The sequence below is a fragment of the Artemia sp. Qi Xiang Cuo genome, chromosome 17, assembly GCF_049724085.1.
Source record: "Artemia sp. Qi Xiang Cuo chromosome 17, ASM4972408v1, whole genome shotgun sequence".
In the NCBI taxonomy this organism is placed as follows: Eukaryota; Metazoa; Arthropoda; class Branchiopoda; order Anostraca; family Artemiidae; genus Artemia; species Artemia sp. Qi Xiang Cuo.
Window position 1 is genome coordinate 39,154,132 of NC_142810.1, and position 27,374 is coordinate 39,181,505.

Sequence of the window (27,374 nt, forward strand, 5' to 3'; positions counted from 1 at the left end):
TGCCTAATGTGTTAGTTACGATTATTATGCATATTATAAAGAAAGAATTGTTTTCTAACTTCACACTGTCCAAACATATTACCCCATCCCCTCCCCTAATGTGCAAATATATAGCCCAAATTATATATTTTGCATCTATTCTGTCATTTCTCTTTGTCTTGTCTCACGCTTAGCTGAAAGAAACTAACGTAAAAAATCGGGTAAATTTTTCGCAGTTGATATTATTGACTTATGAATAAAGTAACATACCACTCGATGCCTTTTTTATGCTCTTTCCAAATATAATAATCATTTTTGTGAAAATGAATTTTACCCCCACCCCTATAGGGTAAAGGTACCGATTATTCGACAGTTGTTGTAAAAAAAAAAAACAGTTTTTCTACACCAGAAGTTCTAACTTAAACTTTTGGTTTGAAAAGGGTTTCAGTATGTAGGAAAAACATCTAGGAACCTAATTGTTTGATGATAAGTTTGAAGTTTTATCTGAAAAGGGTGCAAAACTCTGATTTTCTGAAATTAGAGCATTTTCACCTACAAATTCGACACAACAAAAAAATTACCTGTTTTCGACGCAATTCGGAACCAGCGTTGCCAACGCTTTGAGATAAATTGTACCAGTTTTCCGACCAAAGTTGTACCACAAAAGATTAATTTGTACCATCTGAACATTAAGTTAAAAATTCGCCACTCGCGTCGCTTTGCGACGCTCGCCGGTAGTTATGTTTAATTGATTTCGCTGAAACTGAGCCAGAAGCGGTGCCAGGTTTGGCTGATTTTACTCTACTCACATAGAATGGCGTGGATGAAGCCTATCGAAGTTTCTTACTGATGAATACCTGGAGTTGATAAAAAAGTTTTCTCATCTCATCGCAGAGCACCATCAAAAATGTTCTAAACTCTTTTTTAAACTAAACTGCAGCAGATAGAGATGCCTTTTCTTTGGCAAAAATCGCTTCCGCTCGGCCTCTACATTCCACCTCCTTGACAACGACTTATTAGTTGGTGTAATGTAGGTTTCAAAGGCTGAAATCACTTTCTTTGGTATAACTACGCAGAAAAATGTGTGATGATATTATCTTTCATACTTCAGAAAAACGACATAGACAAGATGAATCTAGGTGTCTCTTGCCTTGCTTGTTTAGGTCTTCGATATACTTCAAAATATACACCAGGAAGACAAAGTAAGCCTTGAAAACCACTGACAACAGGTTTTTTAATATGGCACTGGCCTTCCCCGGCTTGTTGGCTTCTTTAAGACTTTCTGCACGGAAGAATAAAGTCAAGCAATCCTACTGCTCCAAATATCGAGCTACAACAGCTTGTCTAGACAACCATCGAGTTGCTATGTGTGTTAAAATTCGATTTATTTTCAATTCCATTTAATTTTGCAATTCTAAAATCTGACTGGCCCGTTTTGGGCTACGGCAAATATAGCCGTATACATCCTGGTAAAAATATTCAATATCTTTTGGCAATTGTTTGCCGGCCGCATTAGCACATATGTGAATGGAATGGCATGAACAACCAAGTACAAATAAACTTGAGCAGTCTTCTGACAGCTTCGCATAGACACCCTGGCTCCCCCATGCTAACCGGTAAATTGTTTGCAGTAAATACTAATAGGTTTGCCTTTGGAGCTCCAAACTCTTAAAAAGTAGTTTATTTATGGCCCGGTAAATATCTTTGGCTGCACACTGCTGAACTTCTATAGTCACAAGAAGGAGTCTCTTACAGGAAAACTGTCTTCTCGATCAACAGCATTCAGATGAAGATGTCGAACAACTGTAACCAGGCTCTTTTTGTTACTCAAGTCTGTGCTTTCATCAACTATTATCGGGAATTTCTGCTTCTTGATGATTTCGCAATGATCTTCGAAACCAACTTCGTCAATAACGTAGTTGACGAGATCTGAATGGCGTTAAAATTTGGATTGTACCAAAATTTTTTCAAATGTACCGCATTGTACCAGGACCTCTGAACTGTACCAAAACGGTACAATTGTACCGCGTTGGCAACGCTGGTCGGAACCCAACTCGACACGTGTCAAATCACTTGGGGAATACCTATGGGCGGAACCTGGTGTATTCGACAAGTGTCGAAATACACGGGGAAAACCTGTGGGCGGAACCTGGTGTATTCGGCATGACATTCTTGTTTCTTTTTTCTTCTTCAACTTCATTTCATGTATAAAAGTATAAAACACTATTCAAATAGTGGAAGCAATAAAACTATTTTGTGTCAAACTCAAAATGAGCAGAAATTAATATGAGTAGGGCTGAAAACTCCTATGCCTTCCCAAGGCCAGAACATAATTTGCACTTTACTGAAAAAATTTAATTTTTTTTACTTTTATAACTTTTATAAGTCAAATAATATTAACATTTCGATTACTAAATATCAGTAAATGTATATTAAACTGACAATGTACATTCATTTATATTTTATTCAGTAAATTGCAAATTATGTTCTGGCATTGGGAAGGCATATGGGTTTTGAGCCCTACTCATGTAAATTTCTGCTCGTTTTGAGTTTGACTTGGTTATTTATTGTATTTTCTATTCGTTTTGGGTTTCATTTATTTATCGATGCTGACTTGTAGTAGTTCCACGCTTGGTAGATTATTTGATTTTATTTTTGCTCGTTTTTGGTTTAATGGAGTTTTTTACTTTTCTTTGAAAAACTTATTTTGTGGAAAATTTTTTTTTAATTAATTTCTGTTCGTTGTACACTGACATAGTCTTTTCAGGGAAAAAGAAAATAATACTTTAAATCTTTTCGTTTTTTAAGACTTTATAGCTTGGCCTGCTGTTTGTATGCTGGAGAAAAATTTTCAGCAATTTTTAATAACATACACCGTTTTGAAATCTGGACGCAAATAGTAGTGTTTAATTTAGTTTCATGCCTCCTCTAGTTGACCTGAAATAGAAAACTTGATGCCATTCGCAAAAAAATCTGTTTACTTTCTTTACTTTCTTTCTTTTTTACTTTCTTACGCTATTTTGATTTGGTTAAATTTTAAGAGCAGAAATAGCCCCAAGAAGTAGTATTATGTTTGAACATAATACCCTCAGTCTTTCTTGGGATATTGCTGAGATGCCTTATTGGCAATTAGCATTAAGACAGTCCATTTTGATTTAATTTTAAGGCAACATTTAGTTTTAAAAAATAATGGGCAAATGGGAGGGTGGGCGTGGGAGGGGGAATTTTAGGTGCCCTCCAGGCAATTTCGACTATTAAAAAGGACATTAGCCCTTTCTATTTTCAGTTGAATGAGCCCTTTTCAAAGTTCCTACGACAACTCCTTCGATACGAAGTGCCCTGGTCTAAAAAAAAAAAAAAAAAGATTGTACCCACATCGATCTTTACTATAAAAATGTCAAGCCTTCCAATCACTTTCGACTACTAAAAAAGGCAGTTTTGAAGTTTCTACGACAACGCTTTCAATAAAAACCTTATATGACCCCAGGGGATAACTTACAACACTTGCCCTGAGGGCTGGTGGGGGGGGGGTGTCATCCTCAAAGACCTAATTTCCAGAAATTTCAACCAAGTTGAATAAAATTACTATCTCACAATGTTGATTGGATGTGTTTGAGGAAATGTTGGGCGTGAGAGGGGTGTTAGGTGTCCTCCAATCACTTTCGACTATTAAAAAAGAGCACTAGCCCTTTCATTTTCCAATCGAATGAGCCCTTTTTGAAGTTTCTACGAAAACACCTCCTATAAAAACCTTATATGCCCCAATGCATAACTTACAACCCTTACCGTGAGGAATGTGAGGGGAGTGTCATCCTCAAAGATATAATTTTTGGACCTATCAAATACTTTGAATAAAATGGCTATCTCAAAATTTTGATTGTATGTGTTTTGATAAATGGTGGGCGTGGAAGGGGTGTTAGTTGCCTTCCGATCACTTTCGACAATTAAAAATGACACTAGCCATTTCAATTTCCAATCAAATGAGCCCTTTTTGAAGTTTTTATGACAATGCTTTCTATAAAAACCTTCTACGCCCCAGGACATAACTTACCATTCTTGCCCTGATTGCTAAGGGGGGGGGGGGGTAGTCAGCCTCAAAGGCCTAATTTCTAGAACTTTTAACTTCGTTGAATAAATGGCTATCTCAAAATTTCGATTGAATGTTTTTGGGGAAAAGGTGGGCGTGAGAGGGGGTTAGTTGCCCTCCAATCACTTTCAACTATCAAAAACGGCACAAGTCACTCCAATTTCCAATTGAATGAGCCCTTTTCGAAGTTTCTACGACAACCCCTTCGATACGAAGTGCCCTGGTCTAAAGGAAAAAAAAAATAATGCATTGTGCCAGCATTTACTCAGGCAGCGCGATTGCGCTGCCTATGATTTTAGAAAATTGGCTCCAACTCTGCCCTTGCCCTCCAGAATTTTTACAAAATTACATCACTGATTGTAAAAGGTACAGATTTAAGGGCTGGCCTCTCCAGAAGGAAACACTATAAAATTCAAAACAGTTAAAATGATACACTCTCCATGAATTTTCCATACATGGCGATTTTCTTTAAATTAATTTAACTGGAAATAAGCAACGTCAGCAACATCAGACGACGGAAAATATCAGGGAAAATTTATAATTTGGGCTATATGCTTGACCTTAAGGGGGGGGGGGGGCTGGGGGTAAAGTACAGTGCTTTTAGGAATTATATAAGTAATTATTTTGTAATTTTTGGTACTTCCGTATTAGCCAGTACACACTCGAGACGTTTGCTGAATTTAGGTTCTAAGAAAACCGGCCGGTTTCACAGCCACAAAGATAAATGACAGGTGACAGAATGCATTGGACTTCTATAGTTTGGGCTATATATTTCCACATTAGGGGGGGGGGGTAATGTTAGTTTTTGTTACTTAGGTTTCACCCTTTTCAAACAGTTCGTGGTAACGAACTGTAAGTAAGGAGCGACCCGGCTCAATGGTAAACAAAACTCTAAAAAAAGAAATTTTGGTACCAATAGATACATCAAAAGAATCAGATTTTAATTTTGATTTCAAATATATAAGTTTCATCAAGTTTAATCTTACCCATCAAAAGTTACGCGCCTGAGAAAATTTGGCTGATTTTCGAAAAAAGGGGGAAAGACCCCCTAAAAGTTATTCACTAAAAGTTACCTCCTAAAAGTTATTCTTTTAGGGGGAAAGACCCCCTAAAAGAAATTCACACCATCATATTCAGCGTATCAGAGAACCCTACTGTAGAGGTTCCAAGCTCCTATCTACAAAAATGTGGAATTTTGCATTTTTTGCCAGAAGAAAGATCACGGGTGCGTGTTTATTTGTTTTTTTTTTCTTTTCCCCAGGGGTAATCGTATTGACCCAGTGGTCCTAGAATATCGTATAGAATATCGGAGGGCTCATTGGAACGGAAATTAAAAGTTATAGTGCCCTTTTTAAGTGACAAAAAAAAATGGAGGGCAACTAGGCCCCCTCCCACGCTCGTTTTTTCTGAAAGTCACCCAATTAAAATTTTGAGATAGCCATTTTGTTCAGAATAGTCAAAAATCTAATAAAGATGTCTTTTACGATGACTTAATCCTCCACAGTTCCCAGAGGAAGGGCTGCAAGTTATGAACTTTGCCCATTGCTTACATATTGTATTGGTTATTGGGAAGTATACAGACATTTTCAAGAAGAATTTTTTTCTGGTGGGGGGGCTGGAGGAGGGGGTCACTAGGGAGAATCTTTCCGTGGAGGAAGTTTCTTCGGGGTAAGGAACATTTCTATGAAGGGGGCGCCGGATTTCCAAGCATTATTTAAAAAAAGATCAGAAATTAAATAAAAAAAAACAACTTTTTTCAACCGAAAGTAAGAAGCAACATTAAAACTTAAAGCGAACAGAAACTATAACGTATATGAGGAGGGTCTCCTCCAAGTCAATACCTCGCTCTTTACGCTACAGTTTTTTTTTACTGCTTTCAAAAAAGCTATCCATTCTAATTAAACGGCCTTTGTAATTCAGTGGTTTGTGAATTAAAATTTTTTTTTAACTTTTAACGTAAAGAGCGTAGTATTGACTAGAACCACATAATATACTTAATAACATACTTAACAAAAAAAAAACAATAAAAAAAAACAAGCGATACGGCTCAATAGTAATCGAAACTTTTAAAAACGGAACTTTGATGTCAATAAATGTATCAAAAGAATGGGCTTATAATGCTGATTCTAAATAGACGAATTTTATTAAGTTTAGTATTACTCATCAAAGGCTACGAGCCTGAGAAAATTTACCTGATTTTTTAAAGAGGGGGAAAAAATCCCTTAAAAGTGAAAGAATTTTAATGAAAATCACACCGTCAGATTCAGCGTATCAGAAAACCCTATAACATAGGTTTCAAGCTCATATCTGCAAAATCTGCAACTTTGTATTTTTTGCCAGAAGAAAAATATACGAATATAGAAGTTCGTTACGTAAGTTAATTTGTAAATTACGTCAGAACCAAATTTAGAGACAGCCATTTAGCAAAAGAAAAGTAAAATTTCTATGCAAATTTTGTTTACTTATTCAATGACGGTGAGCCAAATTATGAGCTGCATTAACTAAAAAACGATCAGAAATTAAATAAAAAAAAACAATTTTTTTTAACTAAAAGTAAGGAGCGACGCTAAAACTTAAAACGAACAGAAACTATTCCGTGTATGAAAGGGGCTGTCCCCTCCTCAACGCCTTGCTCTTTAAGCTAAAGTTTGACTATTTATCACAACTCTATTTTTAGAAAAATAAAAAACATTATCGTAAAGAGTGAGGCGTTGAGGAGGGGACATCCCCTTTCATATACCGGATAATTTCTGTTCGTTTTAAGTTTTAATGTCGCTCCTTACTTTCAGTTTAAAAAACTTGTTTTTTTTATTTAATTGACTCAAAAGAGTCGTATAAACACAAGCGCAAGCTGCACTTACCCTAAACAGTGGGGGGGGGGTTGGCCTTCCAGATATGCCGTGGAAATGAGTGGAGGTGCAAGGATAGGTAATTGTTTAATTCTGGGAACAATTCAAGGATACAGAAAAAATTCTGAAAACTACCTCAAAATAATGGTGCTTTCCCGTTATATGGGCACTTCGGATATAGACAGTCGAATGAATGCAGTGATGGAGACTCGTAAAGTGGATAATTGTTATCTAAGTTGATCGAAGAGCGTGGTTTTGCATTGAATTTACAATATTTAAACTGTTGTTGTTTGGGGTTTAGGGGGAGAAAAATGTACCTAGGTTAGGTTAGGCTACGTATTTAATATATGCAATGCTTTATCCTCCCCCCCCCCTAATGTGCAAATATATAGCCCAAATTTGTTTATAAACTTATATATACATACTATTTTATTTTATTAGTATTAATCAAATTTGACTTTTTAGAAGTGCCCATATAATGGGAAAGTACCAAAACAATCATAAATACCTAGTTGTTTCTTTCCTAAAGGGACGCAGCTTTACCGCCACCCCTCATGGGTATATACGGGGTGTGAGGGTGAAGTTAAGCAATGCACCCTTAGAAATGAGTTAATTAAGTGTTCATGGCTGTTTTAGTGTAGTTTTTGGAATTTCAGTGTTTCCTTAAAATGATCCCCACACATTAACTATTACACAAGAATAAAAATCATTTTCCAATCCCTTATTTGGTAATTATCCAGTTTCCTTCCTATCCTTAGAAATCTAATAAAATAACCAAATTCTTTCCATTATGTGATTAACTGTGATCAACTTAAATCATGATGCTGCTGTGAAAGTCCTCTGAAATTTGACTTCACTTTCATTAGAAAAGACTTCAATTTCTGATTGTTTTTTCAAACCGCACCGGAACCCCCCCCCCCCTTCTTCGTGGAAAATTTTACGCCCTGGAGAATTTATCCCGTGAATTATCCTGTGGAGAATTTCTCCTGCGGAATTCCCCCACGGAAAATTATCACCGTGGAAAATCCCCCCAAGCAGAAATTGCCCCCCAAACAAAAATAAATGTCTGTATACTTCCCAATAAGAGATACTACACGTAAACAATGGGCAAATTTCGTAACTTACAGCTCTTTCTCCAGGTGTCGGGGGTTATCCTCATAGGATTAGTTGTTGGACCTTTCAACTATGCTGAACAAAATGGGTACCGATATTGCACAATTTTGATCGGGCGACTCTTGGGGAAAGGGGTGTGGGAGGGGGCTATTTGCCCTCCAATCTTTTTGTCACTTTAAAACAGCACTAGAACTTTTGATTTCCGATCTAATGAGCCTTCGCCCGATATTCTAGAATCACCGGTTTATATGATCACCCCTGAAAAAAAAACAACAACAAATAAACAAGCATTTGTGATCTTTCTTCTGGAGAAAAAATACAAAATTCCAAATTTTTGTATATAGGAGCTTGAAACCACCGCAGTAGGGTTTTTTAATATGCTGAATCCAATGGTGTGATTTTTATAAAGAACGTGAGACTTTTTGGGGAAGTTTTCTCCCTTTTTCAAACAATTGGGGAAATGTTCTCGTGCTCTTAACTTTGGATGGAATTATCCAATTTAAACGTATAAATTTCGTATATTTGGAATCAGTTTTAAAATTCGATTCTGTTGATGTATCTACTCTTTTTTTTAGAGTTTCATTTACTTTTGTGCTGCATCGCTCCTCACCTACCGTTCGTTACCACGAACTGTTTGATCGGAACTTCTTTGAAGCATCTTATTGACGGAATACATTAAATCTAAAAATAAACTTTTTTATGAATCCCCAAGTTGTACTTGTTTCCTATTCTCTTCATATCTTAAAATTGATTTAAAAACATTTTCCAAAAAAGATTTTCAAAGAAAAGTAGCAATATTAAAACCAAAAACGAGCGAAATAAAGTGATATAATAAGTTACACTTAAACCAAACAGAAATTATTTGAGTGAAAAAATGAAACTAGGAACGAACGGAAGCTAAAATGAACAACAAAACGAACAGAATTCACTATGGATGAATCAACCTGAAACAAATAGAGACTAAAGTTTACTTTAAAATAAACAAAAACTAACACAAATATACCCTCAAAGGCCAAATTGTCATTTTTGATTTACTGAAAACGATATGTGTTTCGAATAGTCTGTTCTTTATTTACTAGGCTATTAAATAAAAAAAGTTTTATTCAATTAAAAGTAAGCAGCAACATTAAAAGGAACAGAAATTATTCCGTATATGAGGGGGGCTGCCTCTTTCTCAGCCCTCACTCTTCACGCTAAAGTCTCAAGCTCTTCAAAAATACAGTTAATTAAAATTCAACGGTCCTTGTATTTGAACAGTTTTTCTTAAAGAAATACGAAAGAAGTCAAACTTTATGGTAAAGAGCGAGGGTTGAGGTAGGGGCAGCCCCCTCATGTACTGAGTAATTTCTGTTCGTGTTAAGTTTTAATGTTGCTTTTTACTTTCAGTTGAAAAACGTGTTTTCTTATATTTAATTTCGGACCGTTTTTCAAATGCTGCCAGAAAATCCCCTTCACTTTTTCCCGTGTAAAATTTATCTTGGAGAACCGCCCTGGAAACTTTCCTCCCACGGAGAATTTTCCCCATGAACCCTTCCCACCCGCAGACAATCCCCCTCCCAAAAAAAATTTCCCCATTTCCCAGTAACAAATACCGTATGTGAGCAATGGGCAAATTGTGCAACTTACAGCCCTTTCCCCAGGGACTATGGAGGGCCATACCATCCTCAAAGGCGTAGTTAATGGAATTTTCAATTATGCTGAATCAAGTCGCTATCTTAAAATTTTGATCGGATGACTTTTGGGAAAAACGGGCGTGGGGAGGGGATTATCCTCGAGTCTTTTTGGTCACTTAAAAAGGGTTCTAGAACTTTTAATTTCCGATCAAACGAGCCCTCTTTCGACTTTCCAGTATTAACCGTTCAATACGATCACCCCCGAAAAAAAAAAAACAGACAAAAACCAAAAACACCCAACCTTCATCTTTCTACTGTAAAAAAAAAAAAAAAAAAAAAAAAAAAAAAAAAAAAAAAAAAAATTCTGTATATAGAAACTTGAAACCTCTATAATAGTGTTTGCTGATATGCTGAATTTGACGGTCTCGTTTTCATTAAGATCGCTTGACTCATTGGTGGTGTTCCCCACTTTTTCGGAAATCAGGCAATTTTTTCTGGGTTGTAGCTTTTGAACGGTAGCATTAAACTTAATGGACTTTAAATATTTGGAATCAGCATAACAAACCAATTGTTATGATGTATCAATTCTTATCAAAATTCTGTATTTTAGAGTTTCGTTCACTATTGAGCCCAGTCGCTCCATACTTACCGTTCGTTACCACGAACTGTTTGATAGAATAGAATTTCAAATTCAGAATAGATAGTAATCAAGTTTACTGGGAATAAAAAAAACAAGTCCTTAGAATAATAGTAGATGTTGCCTTCAATTTAATTTTTTCATAAGGATACCTTTATGTCACTATTTTTCCTGTTGATTGCATTTCATTCAAAAGCATAAAATATTGATTCCTAAATAAAACTTTTAAAACGCCAATTGGTGTTTTCTTAAGCATTCTGACTAGTTCTAGTCATTTGTCAACTGATTTTCTATACAATTGAAAGGAATGAATTTAAAAAGAAGATTAAATGAAATTATTATTTTCTATTGGTATTTTCTTAAGCATTCTGACTAGTTGTAGTCATTTGTCAACTAATTTTCTATACACTTGAAAGGAATGAATTTAAAAAGAAGATTGAATGAAATTTGTATTTTCTATTGGTGTTTTCTATATGGTCAATTGCTATTTTCTTAACCATTCTGACTAGTTGTAGTCATTTGTCAACTGATTTTCTATTCTCTTGAAAGGAATAAATTTAAAAAGAAGATTAAAAGAAATTGGTAGTTTCTATTGGTATTTTATATATGGTCAATTGGTATTTTCTTAAGCATTCTGACTAGTTGTAGTCATTTGTCAACTGATTTTCTATTTTCAAACAGTTCGTGGTAACTGTAAGTAAGGAGCGACCCGGCTCAATAGTAACCAAAACTCTAAAAACCGAAATTTGAATCCCCACATATACGTCAACAGAATCTCATTTTTATGCTGATTTCGAATACATAAGTTTCATTAAGTTTAGTTTTATCAATCAAAAGTTATATTCCTGAGACAAACTACCTTGTATTTGAAAACGGGGAAAAACGCCCCCAAAAAGTCATAGAACTTTAATAAAAATCACACCATCGGATTCAGTGTATCAGAAAACCATACAGCGGAAGTTTCAAGCTCCTATCTGCAAAAATGTGGAATTTTGTATTTTTTGTCAGAAAAAAGATCATGGATGCGTGTTTATTATTTTTTTTTTAATTCTTTTTTTTTATTTCCAAAGGGGTGATCGTATCGATCCAGTAGTCCTAGAATATCGTAACAGGGCTCATTTGGAAAGTTCTAGTGCCCTTTTTCAGTGACCAAAAAAATTGGAGGGCAACTTGGCCCCCTCCCACGCTCAATTTTTCCCAAAGTCGCCCAATCAAAATTTTGAGATAGCCATTTTGTGTAGCATAGTCGAAAGTCTAATAAATATGTCTTTGACGATGACTCAATCCCCCACAGTTCCCGGGAGAAGGGCTGGAATGTATGAACTTTGCTCATTGTTTACATATAGTATTGGTTAATGGGAAGTATAAAGACGTTTCAGGAGGGATTTTTTTCTGATGGGCGGGGGGTTACGTGGAAGGATCCTTCCATGGAGGATGTTTCCTTGGGAGAAGGGACATCTCTATGAAGGAGGCGCGGGATTTCCCAGCATTATTTAAAAACGAACCGAAATTAAATAAAAAAAACTAGTTTTTCAACTGAAAGTAAGGAACAACATTAAAAATTAAAACAAACAGAAATTATTCCGTATATGAAAGGGGCTGTCCCCTCCTACGCTAAAGTTTGAATCTGTCACACAACTTTATTTTTTAAAATAATAAAAAACTTTAGTGTAAAGAGCGAGATTTTGAGAAGGGGACAGCCCCTTTAATATACGGAATAATTTCTGTTCGTTTTAAGTTTTAATGTCTCTCCTTACTTTCAGTTAAAAAAAACTTTTTTTTATTTAAATTACTTGAAAGGAATGAATTTAAAAAGAAGATTAAATCAAATTGGTATTTTCTATTGGTATTTTCTATATGGTCAATTGGTATTTTCTTAAGCACTCTGACTAGTTGTAGTCATTTGTCAACTGGTCTTCTATACACATGAAAGGAATGAATTTAAAAAGAAGATTAAATGTAATTGGTATTTTATATTGCTATTTTCTATATGGTCAATTGGTATTTTGTTAAGCATTCTGACTAGTTGCAGTCATTTGTCAAATGATTTTCTATACAATTATGGAATGAATTTAAAAAGAAGATTTAATGAAATTGGTATATTCTTAAGCATTCTGACTAGTTGTAGTCATTTTTCAACTGATTTTCTATACAATTGAAAGGAATGAATTTAAAAAGAAGATTTAATGAAATTTGTATTTCCTATTGTTGTTTTTTCTATATGGTCAATTGGTATTTTCTTAAGCATTCTGAATAGTTGTAGTCATTTGTCAACTGATTTTCTGTACACTTGAAAGGAATGAATTTAAAAAGAAGATTAAATGAAATTGGTATTTTCTATTGGTATTTTCTATATGGTTAATTGGTATTTTCTTAAGCATTCTGACTAGTTGTAGTCATTTGACAACTAATTTTCTATACTCTTAAAAGGAATGAATTTAAAAAGAAGATTAAATGAAATGGGTATTTTCTATTGGTATTTTCTATATGGTTAATTGGTATTTTCTTAAGCATTCTGACTAGTTGTAGTCATTTGTCAACTGATTTTCTATACACTTAAAAGGAATGAATTTAAAAAGAAGATTAAATGAAATTGGTATTTTCTATTGGAATTTTCTATATGGTCAATTGGTATTTTCTTAAGCATTCTGACTAGTTGTAGTCATTTGTCAAATGATTTTCTATACACTTGAAAGGAATGAATTTAAAAAGAAGATTAAATGAAATTGGTATTTTCTATTGGAATTTTCTATATGGTCAATTAGTATTTTCTTAAGCATTCTGACTAGTTGTAGTCATTTGTCAAATGATTTTCTATACACTTGAAAGGAATGAATTTAAAAAGAAGATTGAATGAAATTGGTATTTTCTATTGGTATTTTCTATATAGTCAATTTGTATTTTCTTAAGCACTCTGACTAGTTGTAGTCATTTGTCAACTGATTTTCTATACACTTGAAAGGGATCAATCTAAAAAGAAGATTAAATGAAAATTGGTATTTTTATTGGTATTTTCTTAAGCATTCTGACTAGTTGTAGTCATTTGTCAACTGATTTTCTATACACTTGAAAGGAATGAATTTAAAAAGAAGATTAAATGAAATTGGTATTTTCTATATGGTCAATTGCTATTTTCTTAACCATTCTGACTAGTTGTAGTCATTTGTCAACTGATTTTCTATTCACTTGAAAGGAATGAATTTAAAAAGAAGATTAAATGAAATTGGTATTTTCTATTGGTATTTTCTATATGGTCAATTGGTATTTTCTTAAGCATTCTGACTATTTGTAGTCATTTGTCAACTGATTTTTATACAATTCAAAGGAATGAATTTAAAAAGAAGATTAAATGAAATTTGTATTTTCTATTGGTATTTTCTATATGGTAAATTGGTATTTTCTTAAGCATTCTGACTAGTTGTAGTCATTTGTCAACTGATTTTCTATACAATTGAAAGGAATGAATTTAAAAAGAAAGATTTAATGAAATAGGTATTTTCTATATGGTGACTTGGTATTTTCTTAAACATTCTGACTATTTGTAGTCATTTGTCAACTGATTTTTTTATACAATTGAAAGGAATGAATTTAAAAAGAAGATTAAATGAAATTGGTATTTTCTATATTGTCAATTGGTATTTTCTTAAGCATTCTGACTAGTTTTAGTCATTTGCCAACTGATTTTCTTTACAATTGAAAGGAATGAATTTAGAAAGAAGATTTAATGAAATTAGTATTTTCTATATGGTCAATTGGTATTTTCTTAAGCATTCTGACTAGTTGTAGTCATTTGTCAACTGATTTTCTATACAATTGAAAGGAATGAATTTAAAAGGAATATTTAATGAAATTGGTATTTTCTATTGGTATTTTCTGTATGGTCAATTGGTATTTTCTTAAGCACTCTGACTAGTTGTAGTCATTTGTCAACTGATTTTCTATACACTTGAAAGGAATGTATTTAAAAAGAAGATTAAATGAAATTGGTATTTTCTATTGGAATTTTCTATATGGCCAATTGGTATTTTCTTAAGCATTCTGACTAGTTGTAGTCATTTGTCAACTGATTTTCTATACACTTGAAAGGAATGAATTTAAAAAGGAGATTGAATGAAATTGGTATTTTCTATATGGTCAATTTGTATTTTCTTAAGCACTCTGACTAGTTGTAGTCATTTGTCAGCTGATTTTCTATACACTTGAAAGGGATGAATTTAAAAAGAAGATTAAATGAAATTGGTATTTTTATTGGTATTTTCTTAAGCATTCTGGCTAGTTGTAGTCATTTGTCAACTGATTTTCTATACACTTGAAAGGAATGAATTTAAAAAGAAGATTAAATGAAATTGGTATTTTCTATTGGTATTTTCTATATAGTCAATTGCTATTTTCTTAACCATTCTGACTAGTTGTTGTCATTTGTCAACTGATTTTCTATTCACTTGAAAGGAATGAATTTAAAAAGAAGATTAAATGAAATTGGTGTTTTCTATTGGTATTTTCTGTATGGTCAATTGGTATTTTCTTAAGCACTCTGACTAGTTGTAGTCATTTGTCAACTGATTTTCTATACACTTGAAAGGAATGAATTTAAAAAGAAGATTAAATGAAATTGGCATTTTCTATTGGTGTTTTATATATGGTCAATTGGTATTTTCTTAAGCATTCTGACTAGTTTTAGTCATTTGTCAACTGATTTTCTATACAAATTGAAAGGAATGAATTTAAAAAGAACATTTAATGAAATTGGTATTTTCTATATGGTGAATTGGTATTTTCTTAAACATTCTGTCTATTTGTAGTCATTTGTCAACTGATTTTTTTTATACAATTGAAAGGAATGAATTTAAAAAGAAGATTAAATGAAATTAGTATTTTCTATATGGTCAATTGGTATTTTCTTAAGCATTCTGACTAGTTTTAGTCATTTGCCAACTGATTTTCTTTACAATTGAAAGGAATGAATTTAAAAGAAGATTAAATGAAATTGGTATTTTCTATTGGTATTTTCTATATGATCAATTGGTATTTTCTTAAGCATTCTGACTAGTTGTAGTCATTTGTCAACTGATTTTCTATACAATTGAAAGGACTGAATTTAAAAAGAAGATTAAATGAAATTGGTATTTTCTATTGGTATTTTCTTAAGCATTCTGACTAGTTGTAGTCATTTGTCAACTGATTGTCTATACACTTGAAAGGAATGAATTTAAAATGAAGATTAAATGAAATTGGTATTTTCTATTGGTATTTTCTACATGGTCAATTGCTATTTTCTTAACCATTCTGACTAGTTGTAGTCATTTGTCAACTGATTTTCTATTCACTTGAAAGGAATGAATTTAAAAAGAAGATTAAATGAAATTGGTATTTTCTATATGGTCAATTGGTATTTTCTTAAGCATTCTGACTATTTGTAGTCATTTGTCAACTGATTTTTATACAATTCAAAGGAATGAATTTAAAAAGAAGATTAAATGAAATTTGTATTTTCTATTGGTATTTTCTATATGGTAAATTGGTATTTTCTTAAGCATTCTGACTAGTTGTAGTCATTTGTCAACTGATTTTCTATACAATTGAAAGGAATGAATTTAAAAAGAAAGATTTAATGAAATAGGCATTTTCTATATGGTGAATTGGTATTTTCTTAAACATTCTGACTATTTGTAGTCATTTGTCAACTGATTTTTTTATACAATTGAAAGGAATGAATTTAAAAAGAAGATTAAATGAAATTGGTATTTTCTATATGGTCAATTGGTATTTTCTTAAGCATTTTGACTAGTTTTAGTCATTTGCCAACTGATTTTCTTTACAATTGAAACGAATTCATTTAAAAAGAAGATTTAATGAAATTAGTATTTTCTATATGGTCAATTGGTATTTTCTTAAGCATTCTGACTAGTTGTAGTCATTTGTCAACTGATTTTCTATACAATTGAAAGGAATGAATTTAAAAGGAATATTTAATGAAATTGGTATTTTCTATTGGTATTTTCTGTATGGTCAATTGGTATTTTCTTAAGCACTCTGACTAGTTGTAGTCATTTGTCAACTGATTTTCTATACACTTGAAAGGAATGTATTTAAAAAGAAGATTAAATGAAATTGGTATTTTCTATTGGAATTTTCTATATGGCCAATTGGTATTTTCTTAAGCATTCTGACTAGTTGTAGTCATTTGTCAACTGATTTTCTATACACTTGAAAGGAATGAATTCAAAAAGAAGATTGAATGAAATTGGTATTTTCTATATGGTCAATTTGTATTTTCTTAAGCACTCTGACTAGTTGTAGTCATTTGTCAGCTGATTTTCTATACACTTGAAAGGGATGAATTTAAAAAGAAGATTAAATGAAATTGGTATTTTTATTGGTATTTTCTTAATCATTCTGGCTAATTGTAGTCATTTGTCAACTGATTTTCTATACACTTGAAAGGAATGAATTTAAAAAGAAGATTAAATGAAATTGGTATTTTCTATTGGTATTTTCTATTGGTATTTTCTATATGGTCAATTGCTATTTTCTTAACCATTCTGACTAGTTGTTGTCATTTGTCAACTGATTTTCTATTCACTTGAAAGGAATGAATTTAAAAAGAAGATTAAATGAAATTGGTATTTTCTATTGGTATTTTCTATATGGTCAATTGGTATTTTCTTAAGCACTCTGACTAGTTGTAGTCATTTGTCAACTGATTTTCTATACACTTGAAAGGAATGAATTTAAAAAGAAGATTAAATGAAATTGGCATTTTCTATTGGTGTTTTATATATGGTCAATTGGTATTTTCTTAAGCATTCTGACTAGTTTTAGTCATTTGTCAAATGATTTTCTATACAATTGAATGGAATGAATTTAAAAAGAAGATTTAATGAAATTGGTATTTTCTATATGGTGAATTGGTATTTTCTTAAACATTCTGTCTATTTGTAGTCATTTGTCAACTGATTTTTTTATACAATTGAAAGGAATGAATTTAAAAAGAAGATTAAATGAAATTAGTATTTTCTATATGGTCAATTGGTATTTTCTTAAGCATTCTGACTAGTTTTAGTAATTTGCCAACTGATTTTCTTTACAATTGAAAGGAATGAATTTAAAAAGAAGATTTAATGCAATTAGTATTTTCTATATGGTCAATTGGTATTTTCTTAAGCATTCTGACTAGTTGTTGTCATTTGTCAACTGATTTTCTATACAATTGAAAGGAATGAATTTAAAAGGAATGTTTAATGAAATTGGTATTTTCTACATGGTCAATTGGTATTTTCTTAAGCATTCTGACTAGTTGTAGTCATTTGTCAACTGATTTTCTATACAATTGAAAGGACTGAATTTAAAAAGAAGATTAAATGAAATTGGTATTTTCTATTGGTATTTTCTTAAGCATTCTGACTAGTTGTAGTCATTTGTCAACTGATTGTCTATACACTTGAAAGGAATGAATTTAAAATGAAGATTAAATGAAATCGGTATTTTCTATTGGTATTTTCTACATGGTCAATTGCTATTTTCTTAACCATTCTGACTAGTTGTAGTCATTTGTCAACTGATTTTCTATTCACTTGAAAGGAATGAATTTAAAAAGAAGATTAAATGAAATTGGTATTTTCTATTGGTATTTTCTATATGGTCAATTGGTATTTTCTTAAGCATTCTGACTAGTTGTAGTCATTTGTCAACTGATTTTCTATACAATTGAAAGGAATGAATTTAAAAAGAAAGATTTAATGAAATAGGCATTTTCTATATGGTGAATTGGTATTTTCTTAAACATTCTGACTATTTGTAGTCATTTGTCAACTGATTTTTTTATACAATTGAAAGGAATGAATTTAAAAAGAAGATTAAATGAAATTGGTGTTTTCTATATGGTCAATTGGTATTTTCTTAAGCATTCTGACTAGTTTTAGTCATTTGCCAACTGATTTTCTTTACAATTGAAACGAATGCATTTAAAAAGAAGATTTAATGAAATTAGTATTTTCTATATGGTCAATTGGTATTTTCTTAAGCATTCTGACTAGTTGTAGCCATTTGTCAACTCATTTTCTATACAATTGAAAGGAATGAATTTAAAAGGAATATTTAATGAAATTGGTATTTTCTATTGGTATTTTCTGTATGGTCAATTGGTATTTTCTTAAGCACTCTGACTAGTTGTAGTCATTTGTCAACTGATTTTCTATACACTTGAAAGGAATGTATTTAAAAAGAAGATTAAATGAAATTGGTATTTTCTATTGGAATTTTCTATATGGCCAATTGGTATTTTCTTAAGCATTCTGACTAGTTGTAGTCATTTGTCAACTGATTTTCTATACACTTGAAAGGAATGAATTTGAAAAAGAAGATTGAATGAAATTGGTATTTTCTATATGGTCAATTTGTATTTTCTTAAGCACTCTGACTAGTTGTAGTCATTTGTCAACTGATTTTCTATACACTTGAAAGGGAATAATTTAAAAAGAAGATTAAATGAAATTGGTATTTTTATTGGTATTTTCTTAAGCATTCTGGCTAATTGTAGTCATTTGTCAACTGATTTTCTATACACTTGAAAGGAATGAATTTAAAAAGAAGATTAAATGAAATTGGTATTTTCTATTGGTATTTTCTATATGGTCAATTGGTATTTTCTTAAGCACTCTGACTAGTTGTAGTCATTTGTCAACTGATTTTCTATACACTTGAAAGGAATGAATTTAAAAAGAAGATTAAATGAAATTGGCATTTTCTATTGGTGTTTTATATATGGTCAATTGGTATTTTCTTAAGCATTCTGACTAGTTTTAGTCATTTGTCAACTGATTTTCTATACAATTGAAAGGAATGAATTTAAAAAGAAGATTTAATGAAATTGGTATTTTCTATATGGTGAATTGGTATTTTCTTAAACATTCTGTCTATTTGTAGTCATTTGTCAACTGATTTTTTTATACAATTGAAAGGAATGAATTTAAAAAGAAGATTAAATGAAATTAGTATTTTCTATATGGTCAATTGGTATTTTCTTAAGCATTCTGACTAGTTTTAGTAATTTGCCAACTGATTTTCTTTACAATTGAAAGGAATGAATTTAAAAAGAAGATTTAATGCAATTAGTATTTTCTATATGGTCAATTGGTGTTTTCTTAAGCATTCTGACTAGTTGTTGTCATTTGTCAACTGATTTTCTATACAATTGAAAGGAATGAATTTAAAAGGAATATTTAATGAAATTGGTATTTTCTACATGGTCAATTGGTATTTTCTTAAGCATTCTGACTATTTGTAGTCATTTGTCAACTGATTTTTATACAATTCAAAGGAATGAATTTAAAAAGAAGATTAAATGAAATCAATATTTTCTATTGGTATTTTCTATATGATCAATTGGTATTTTCTTAAGCATTCTGACTAGTTGTAGTCATTTGTCAACTGATTGTCTATACAGTTGAAAGGAATGAATTTAAAATGAAGATTAAATGAAATTGGTATTTTCTATTGGTATTTTCTACATGGTCAATTGGTATTTTCTTAAGCACTCTGACTAGTTGTAGTCATTTGTCAACTGATTTTCTATACACTTGAAAGGAATGAATTTAAAAAGAAGATTAAATGAAATTGGTATTTTCTATTGGTATTTTCTATATGGTTAATTGGTATTTTCTTAAGCATTCTGACTAGTTGTAGTCATTTGTCAACTGATTTTCTATACACTTGAAAGGAATGAATTTAAAAAGAAGATTAAATGAAATTGGTATTTTCTATTGGTATTTTCTACATGGTCAATTGGTATCTTCTTAAGCATTCTGACTAGTTGCAGTCATTTGTCAACTGATTGTCTATACACTTGAAAGGAATGAATTTAAAATGAAGATTAAATGAAATTGGTATTTTCTATTGGTATTTTCTACATGGTCAATTGGTATTTATTAAGCATTCTGACTAGTTGTAGTCATTTGTCAACTGATTTTCTATACACTTGAAAGGAAGGAATTTAAAAAGAAGTTAAAATGAAATTGGTATTTTCTATTGGTATTTTCTACATGGTCAATTGGTATTTTCTTAAGCACTCTGACTAGTTGTAGTCATTTGTCAACTGATTTTCTATACACTTGAAAGGAATGAATTTAAAAAGAAGATTAAATGAAATTGGTATTTTCTATTGGTATTTTCTATATGGTTAATTGGTATTTTCTTAAGCATTCTGACTAGTTGTAGTCATTTGTCAACTGATTTTCTATACACTTGAAAGGAATGAATTTAAAAAGAAGATTAAATGAAATTGGTATTTTCTATTGGTATTTTCTACATGGTCAATTGGTATCTTCTTAAGCATTCTGACTAGTTGCAGTCATTTGTCAACTGATTGTCTATACAGTTGAAATGAATGAATTTAAAATGAAGATTAAATGAAATTGGTATTTTCTATTGGTATTTTCTACATGGTCAATTGGTATTTTCTTAAGCACTCTGACTAGTTGTAGTCATTTGTCAACTGATTTTCTATACACTTGAAAGGAATGAATTTAAAAAGAAGATTAAATGAAATTGGTATTTTCTATGGGTATTTTCTATATGGTTAATTGGTATTTTCTTAAGCATTCTGACTAGTTGTAGTCATTTGTCAACTGATTTTCTATACATTTTAAAGGAATGAATTTAAAAAGAAGATTAAATGAAATTGGTATTTTCTATTGGTATTTTCTACATGGTTAATTGGTATTTTCTTAAGCATTCTGACTAGTTGTAGTCATTTGTCAACTGATTTTCTATACATTTTAAAGGAATGAATTTAAAAAGAAGATTAAATGAAATTGGTATTTTCTATTGGTATTTTCTATATGGTCAATTGGTATTTTCTTAAGCACTCTGACTAGTTGTAGTCATTTGTCAACTGATTTTCTATACACTTGAAAAGAATGAGTTTAAAAAGAAGATTAAATGAAATTGGTATTTTCTATTGGTATTTTCTATATGGTTAATTGGTATTTTCTTAAGCATTCTGACTAGTTGTAGTCATTTGTCAACTGATTTTCTATACATTTTAAAGGAATGAATTTTAAAATTAAATTATATTGAATTAAATTTATTCTGTAATGTAGGCTACTTTTGAAACTAAATTTCTTTTTTTCAAATATGTTAATGCACGAAAAAAAAAATTACTAGAAGTTTATTACTGGCAATTTGGAACTTTTCAGCGTTATAAAGAAATGAAAAATTATTCAGAATACGTTTTGTTTTTAATACAGTAGAATTAGCCATCTAGCCTTGGTTTTTTGGAGGGGTTTAGCGCCACGCCTTTTTGTGAATTTCTGATTGTTTTAAGATGATTTTGACTGTTCATTTTAATCTTTATTCGTTTTAGGATTCTCTTATTCATTCATTTTAATTTCCGCTCCTTTTAACTATAAACTTTTCTTTTTGGTAAATATTTTTCAAATTTTACATCTTTTGTTTTTAGAGGCCAATGTTAATTAGCAGGACATTTTGTAAATTTTTATTTTAGCTAAAATGTAAAATGTAAATATCTAAAATGTTAGGTTGCAATATGCACTTTAGGCAGAACTGACATATCCCTCTAAAATTTGATCAGCCGTAGTTTTGTGCATAAAGTTCTAATATTATTTGTTACTAAGAAATTCGGGGTGAACGGGATTTTGTATCACACGGATTGAAAATCAACTCGATTCTTTTGTCTTCTGCCAGGCTGAGGATGTATCTGCTAAGTAAGCAGCCAAGACTTCGCGCCTTTTTTCACTGGACCAGGCTTTAGCTCGTATTGTACTGAGTCAGAGCATAGCCAGTTTGTGCCCTGGGACATTTCGCAACATGGACTTGGCTTGAACTTGCAATGGTTCAGGGCTTAACTTGTCATTTCACTGAGCCAAGACAAAGCTCATATTTGCAAAGAGTCAGGGCTAGCAAATTTTTCCACCGAGGCATGCCGCGGCTTGGAATTGCTGCGTTTTTGCCGACTCAGAGCTTCTTCTCTGACAGCATTATGATTCCCATGGCTAGGAAACGTGAGATTAGGTAATGTAAAACTTATCTATTCAGACAGAAGGAATAGGGTATGAAAGCTGGGAGTAGAAGATGTGATGATTGAGGAAGAGCTTGTAAGTCTTGTTAGTTTGTTGCTGACAAAGGAACTTTAGCAGTACACTTTATGGCAAGAAAGTGTAATGTATCGATAATAGTGGTATATGCCGCAGTGGAAACGACTGTCCGAGACAGTAGTAACATAAATAAGTTTTGCGCGCAGTTTATGGCTGATAGAGTGTAGGAAAGTAAAATGTCAGTGGGAATAGTGCAATTTTGGATGTTTTATAATCAAGTTATTTACCGTATTGTATTTGGTCGTCAAATGGCCCATAAGTTAATATGGTACTCGCATGATGGTGGAATGGGTAACCCATAGTCGTCGTTTATATTAAATATCATTAAATATCATATCAATTAAATTAAATATCATTTAATCAACTTTAAACAAAGGGCAAGGTAAAGTTAATGATACGGATAGTCTACTTTTACCCTCAGTCAATGGCCTGTAAGTTAGTATGGTACTCGCATGATGGTAGAATGGATAACCCATAGTCGTCGTTTATATTAAATATAATTAATTATCATTTCTATTAAATTAAATTTAATCACTTTTAAACAAAGGGCAAGGGAAAGTTAATGATACTTGTAGCGGATAGTCTTTTTTTCAGAAGGCCTCAATGATAAAGATTTAAAATGTTATAAAGGTTTATTTTAGTGCGCGTTTATTTCAAAAATGGGACACATCACAGCGCCACAAACGGACTTGGCCAGGGGAGGAACTAGCGTTGGAGTTTTTCCAGCAATTCCTAGCAAATGCGCATGCATGATCAGCCATCGGTAAAAATTCTTCGTAGTGCACTCGCGAAGGAGGAGCCAAGGAGAAATGCGCCACACATGATATGCCAGTAGTATTGATACAATTAAAGAGAGTGGACAGTCCCCCCATATAGCTATGATATTTACAACAAGACAGTCCCACCATATATCTATAATGATAAGTAGCGGACAGTACACCCGCCATACAAGCAGACAGTGTAATGACCGGAATTCAACCACCGTGAAAATTCGTGCTCTGTTCAAAGTGCGTGACGTTTCCTTTGTATGAAATTTTGAAATTCTTTCTGTAATTTAATTTGTTAGGCGTGGTTGACTTACGTTTAACCTTGAACACGGATATAAAAACTCCGACAATTTGTTATCTTCTCAGTTCAGAATTGGCATTTGAAATATAATGATGCATTCAAATAAAAGGAATATTAACGAAAGCTACACGCAAGAAGTAAGTTATTCTTGTATATTCATAGTGGGTAAAGAAATTAATTCTACTAAAATTTATACATACCCTATTATAGTTAACAGATTGTTAAATATTTTTTGAACCTGGATTTCCAGATGTCGGTAAAGAGCAATATCAAAACAAGAAAAAAAGTATGTAAACACTGCATTTAAATGGCTTGCGAGCTTAGTACACGAGGTAAATCATACCTATTTTTTATTCCGGACCAAAGTTCCCCACATTCGTTCCCCACCGGCCCCACATTCGTTCCCCACCGGCCCAAAGTGCCACAATCATCCACCCCCATCCCTCCAACCCAATCCCTCTAACCCCCTCCCTCCAACCCCTCTCCCTTCCAACCTCTCACCCCCCCCCCCCGCCAAACTTTTTTTTAAACTTTTTTTTTATCTTTTTTTTAACTTTTTTTTAACTTTTTTTGTACATCTCTTAGAATGTCATGAAACATACTTAAAACAAAAGAAATTTACATTTAATATTTTCCAACTTCAAAATGGGAATGATATAGATATATATGTTGCGACTTTTACTATTAGAAAAAATAATGTTTGTAGTGACCATTTTTTTTTCTAACAGTTTTTTTTTTTTTTTTTTTTTTTTTTACATCTCCAAATCATATCAGAAAAATAGAATGACACTTTTAATTTAAATTTTAAAAAACTTATTCTTGTGCATACTATTGATGAGGACTGAGGGTTCTCTTTCAAGTTTTTTTTCATGAAAAACAAATTTTTTTTTAGGATTTTCCAGAGCTCCGCCTACCCATTAAGAAGATAAGAAGGGGTGAAGCGACTCCAGTGGTCAGTTCAAACAGACCGACGGTTATACAACATGGTCGTAGGTCGAATCCATTAATACCATCAACTAAGAAAGTATGTTCGCATGACAGTGTTATTGTAGCATTGAATGCTGACAAGGAGCAGTATTTAAACTATGAAATAAGTACAGGTGTTCGCACTATCTGAAACGTATACGTGCTCTGTCATGAAACTAAGGAAAGGTATTTCTTTGAATTACCAAAAAAATTCCACTCTCTTGATGGTAAATATGCGAGATTGAGGTTTCCATAGAGGATCGAAGTAAAAGAAAGTGCTAATATAAAATTCAGTCTTCATGAAGAAGGGTATCTTCTTTATAGTGCTTCTGGTAATATGTTTCCAAGTTTTAAACCATATCATCAGCTTTCAGGTATTAGCATTCAAATGAAAGCAAAGACGAAAAAAAAGGCCTACTGTTCTGCTAATATCATAAACCATATCTTATCTACGTGCCGGAACTGTTACCTCTGTAAAAATAGTGTGATAATAGACAGTGAAGTTGCCAGAAAAATAAAAAGGTATTGGCAGGAAATATCACTAAGGAATATAAAGATGAATCGATGAAAAACAAAGTACCAGCAAACGTTACTGCCATTGATAAAACAGTCAATGAACCAAATAATACCAAAGACGAAAAGCATATTGACCCTGTCGATGACACACCTGTAAAAATTGTGTATGATTCAAAATGGAATAATGATTATTCTACTGATTATGAACTAAGAGAAGACAACAGCTATAGTATCAAGAGAGAACATGGTGAACGATTTTATGGAACAGATTCAAAATGACCAAAGTTGTTCATTGATATTAATAATGTATAATAACAATATATTTTTTGTATTAATATTCTACATGACATTATTTCATTAAAAATATGTTATGCATTACATTGTTATATGTTCATTATTTTTAGAGTGAGCCAGCATATCAAACGTTTAGAATGTCTATTAAACATCGGAGATGTAAGAAAAGGAATTTGCATATATCTTATGTCGGATAGATAGGTTAACATAGAGAAAATCTAAGTATAAGAATGAATAAATTCTCTATCAACATCTATTGACAGATACTTAGGATAGCATTGACAGAATCTAAGTATCAGAGTGAGTAACTTCTTTATCAATGTCTTTTGACAGATACGTTTGATAACACTGACATAATTTAAGTATCAAATTGAACAAATTCTTTATTAAAATTCATTATCGATATCATTTGTCGGCTACGTCAGATAACATTGACAAAATCTATGTATTAGAATAAATAAATTCTTTATCATCAGCCGTTTTCCGATTGGTCATTATGAAAAAATTGTAAGTAAGTAACAAACTCTTTCTTGAGTTCACCTATTGGATACACAATATAGAAATTATAAAAAAAAATAATTAGGCATTGAGATAGGCAAACATCCGCCCAGACACATAAGCAGAGGAAGTGAGAGAGACAAAAACATGTTTAAATGTAAGGATTCAAGCATACAAACTGACAGAGACAGGTACTGAGATAAGCATACACCCGCCCAGACACATAAGCAGAGGAAGTGAAAGAGACGAAAACACATATAAATATATAGATTCTGACTCACAAATCGACAAAACAGTCACTCAGATAAGCAAACATCCGCCCAGACACACAGGCAAGGAGAGTGAGAGAGGCAAAAACACATGCAAATATATTGATTCAGACACACAAACCGACAGAGACAGGTATTGAGATAGGCAAACATCCACCAAGGCACATAAAAAGAGGAAGTGAGGGAGACAAAAACACATATAAATGTAAGGATTCTGACACACAAACCAACAAAGACAGGCATTGAGATAGGCAAACATCTGCCCAGACACATAAGCAGAGGAAGTGAGGGAGACAAAAATACATATAAATATTTGGATTCAGGCATACAAACCGACAGATACAGGTACTGAGATAAGCAAACACCTGCCCAGACACATAAGCAGAGGAAGTGAGAGAGACAAAAACACATATAAATGTAAGGATTCTGAAATACAAAGCAACAATCACAGGCATTGAGATATGCAAACATCCTTCCAGACACATAGGCAAGGAGAGTGAGTGAGACAAAAACACATAAATATATTGATTCTGTCATACAAATCGATAGAGACAGTCACTGAGATACGCAAACATCCGCACAGACACATAAGCAGAGGAAGTGAGAGAGACAAAAAAACATATAAATATAAGGATTCTGATATACAAAGTAATAATCACAGGCATTAAGATAGACAAAAATCCACCCAGACACATAGGCAAGGAGAGAGAGAGTGACAGAAACACATATAAATATATAGATTCAGACATACAAAGGAACAATCACAGGCATTGAGATAGGCAAACATCCGCCCAGACACATAAGTAGAGAAAGTGAAAGAGACAAAAACACATATAAATATATAGATTCTGACATACAAATCGACAAAGACAGTCACTGAGATAAGCAAACATCTGCTCAGACACATAGGCAAGGAGAGTAAGAGAGACAAAAACACATGCAAATATATTTATTCAGGCATAAACACCGACAGACAGGCATTGAGATAGGCAAACACCCGCCCAGACACATAAGCAGAGGAAGTGAGGGAGACAAAAAACACATATAAATATATGGATTCTGACATACAAACCGACAAAAACAGGCATTGAGATAGGCAAACATCTGCCCAGACACATAAGACGAGGTAGTGAGTGAGACAAAAACACATATAAATATATAGATTCAGTCATACAAACCGACAGAGACAGGGACAGAGATAAGCAAAAACCCACCCAGACACATAAGCAGAGAAAGTGAGAGAGACAAAAACACATATAAATGTAAGGATTCTGACATACAAAGCAACAATCATAGGCATTGAGATAGGCAAACATCCGCCCAGACACATAGGCAGGGAGTGTGAGAGAGACAAAAACACATATAAATATAT

General features: G+C 32.3%; 1 protein-coding gene across 1 annotated transcript in view; it reads left to right on the forward strand.

Moving 5' to 3' along the window:
• Positions 1-27,374, forward strand: part of LOC148942185 (guanylate cyclase 32E-like) — a 320,081-nt gene that overhangs the window by 1,816 nt on the left and 290,891 nt on the right. The window lies entirely within an intron of this gene.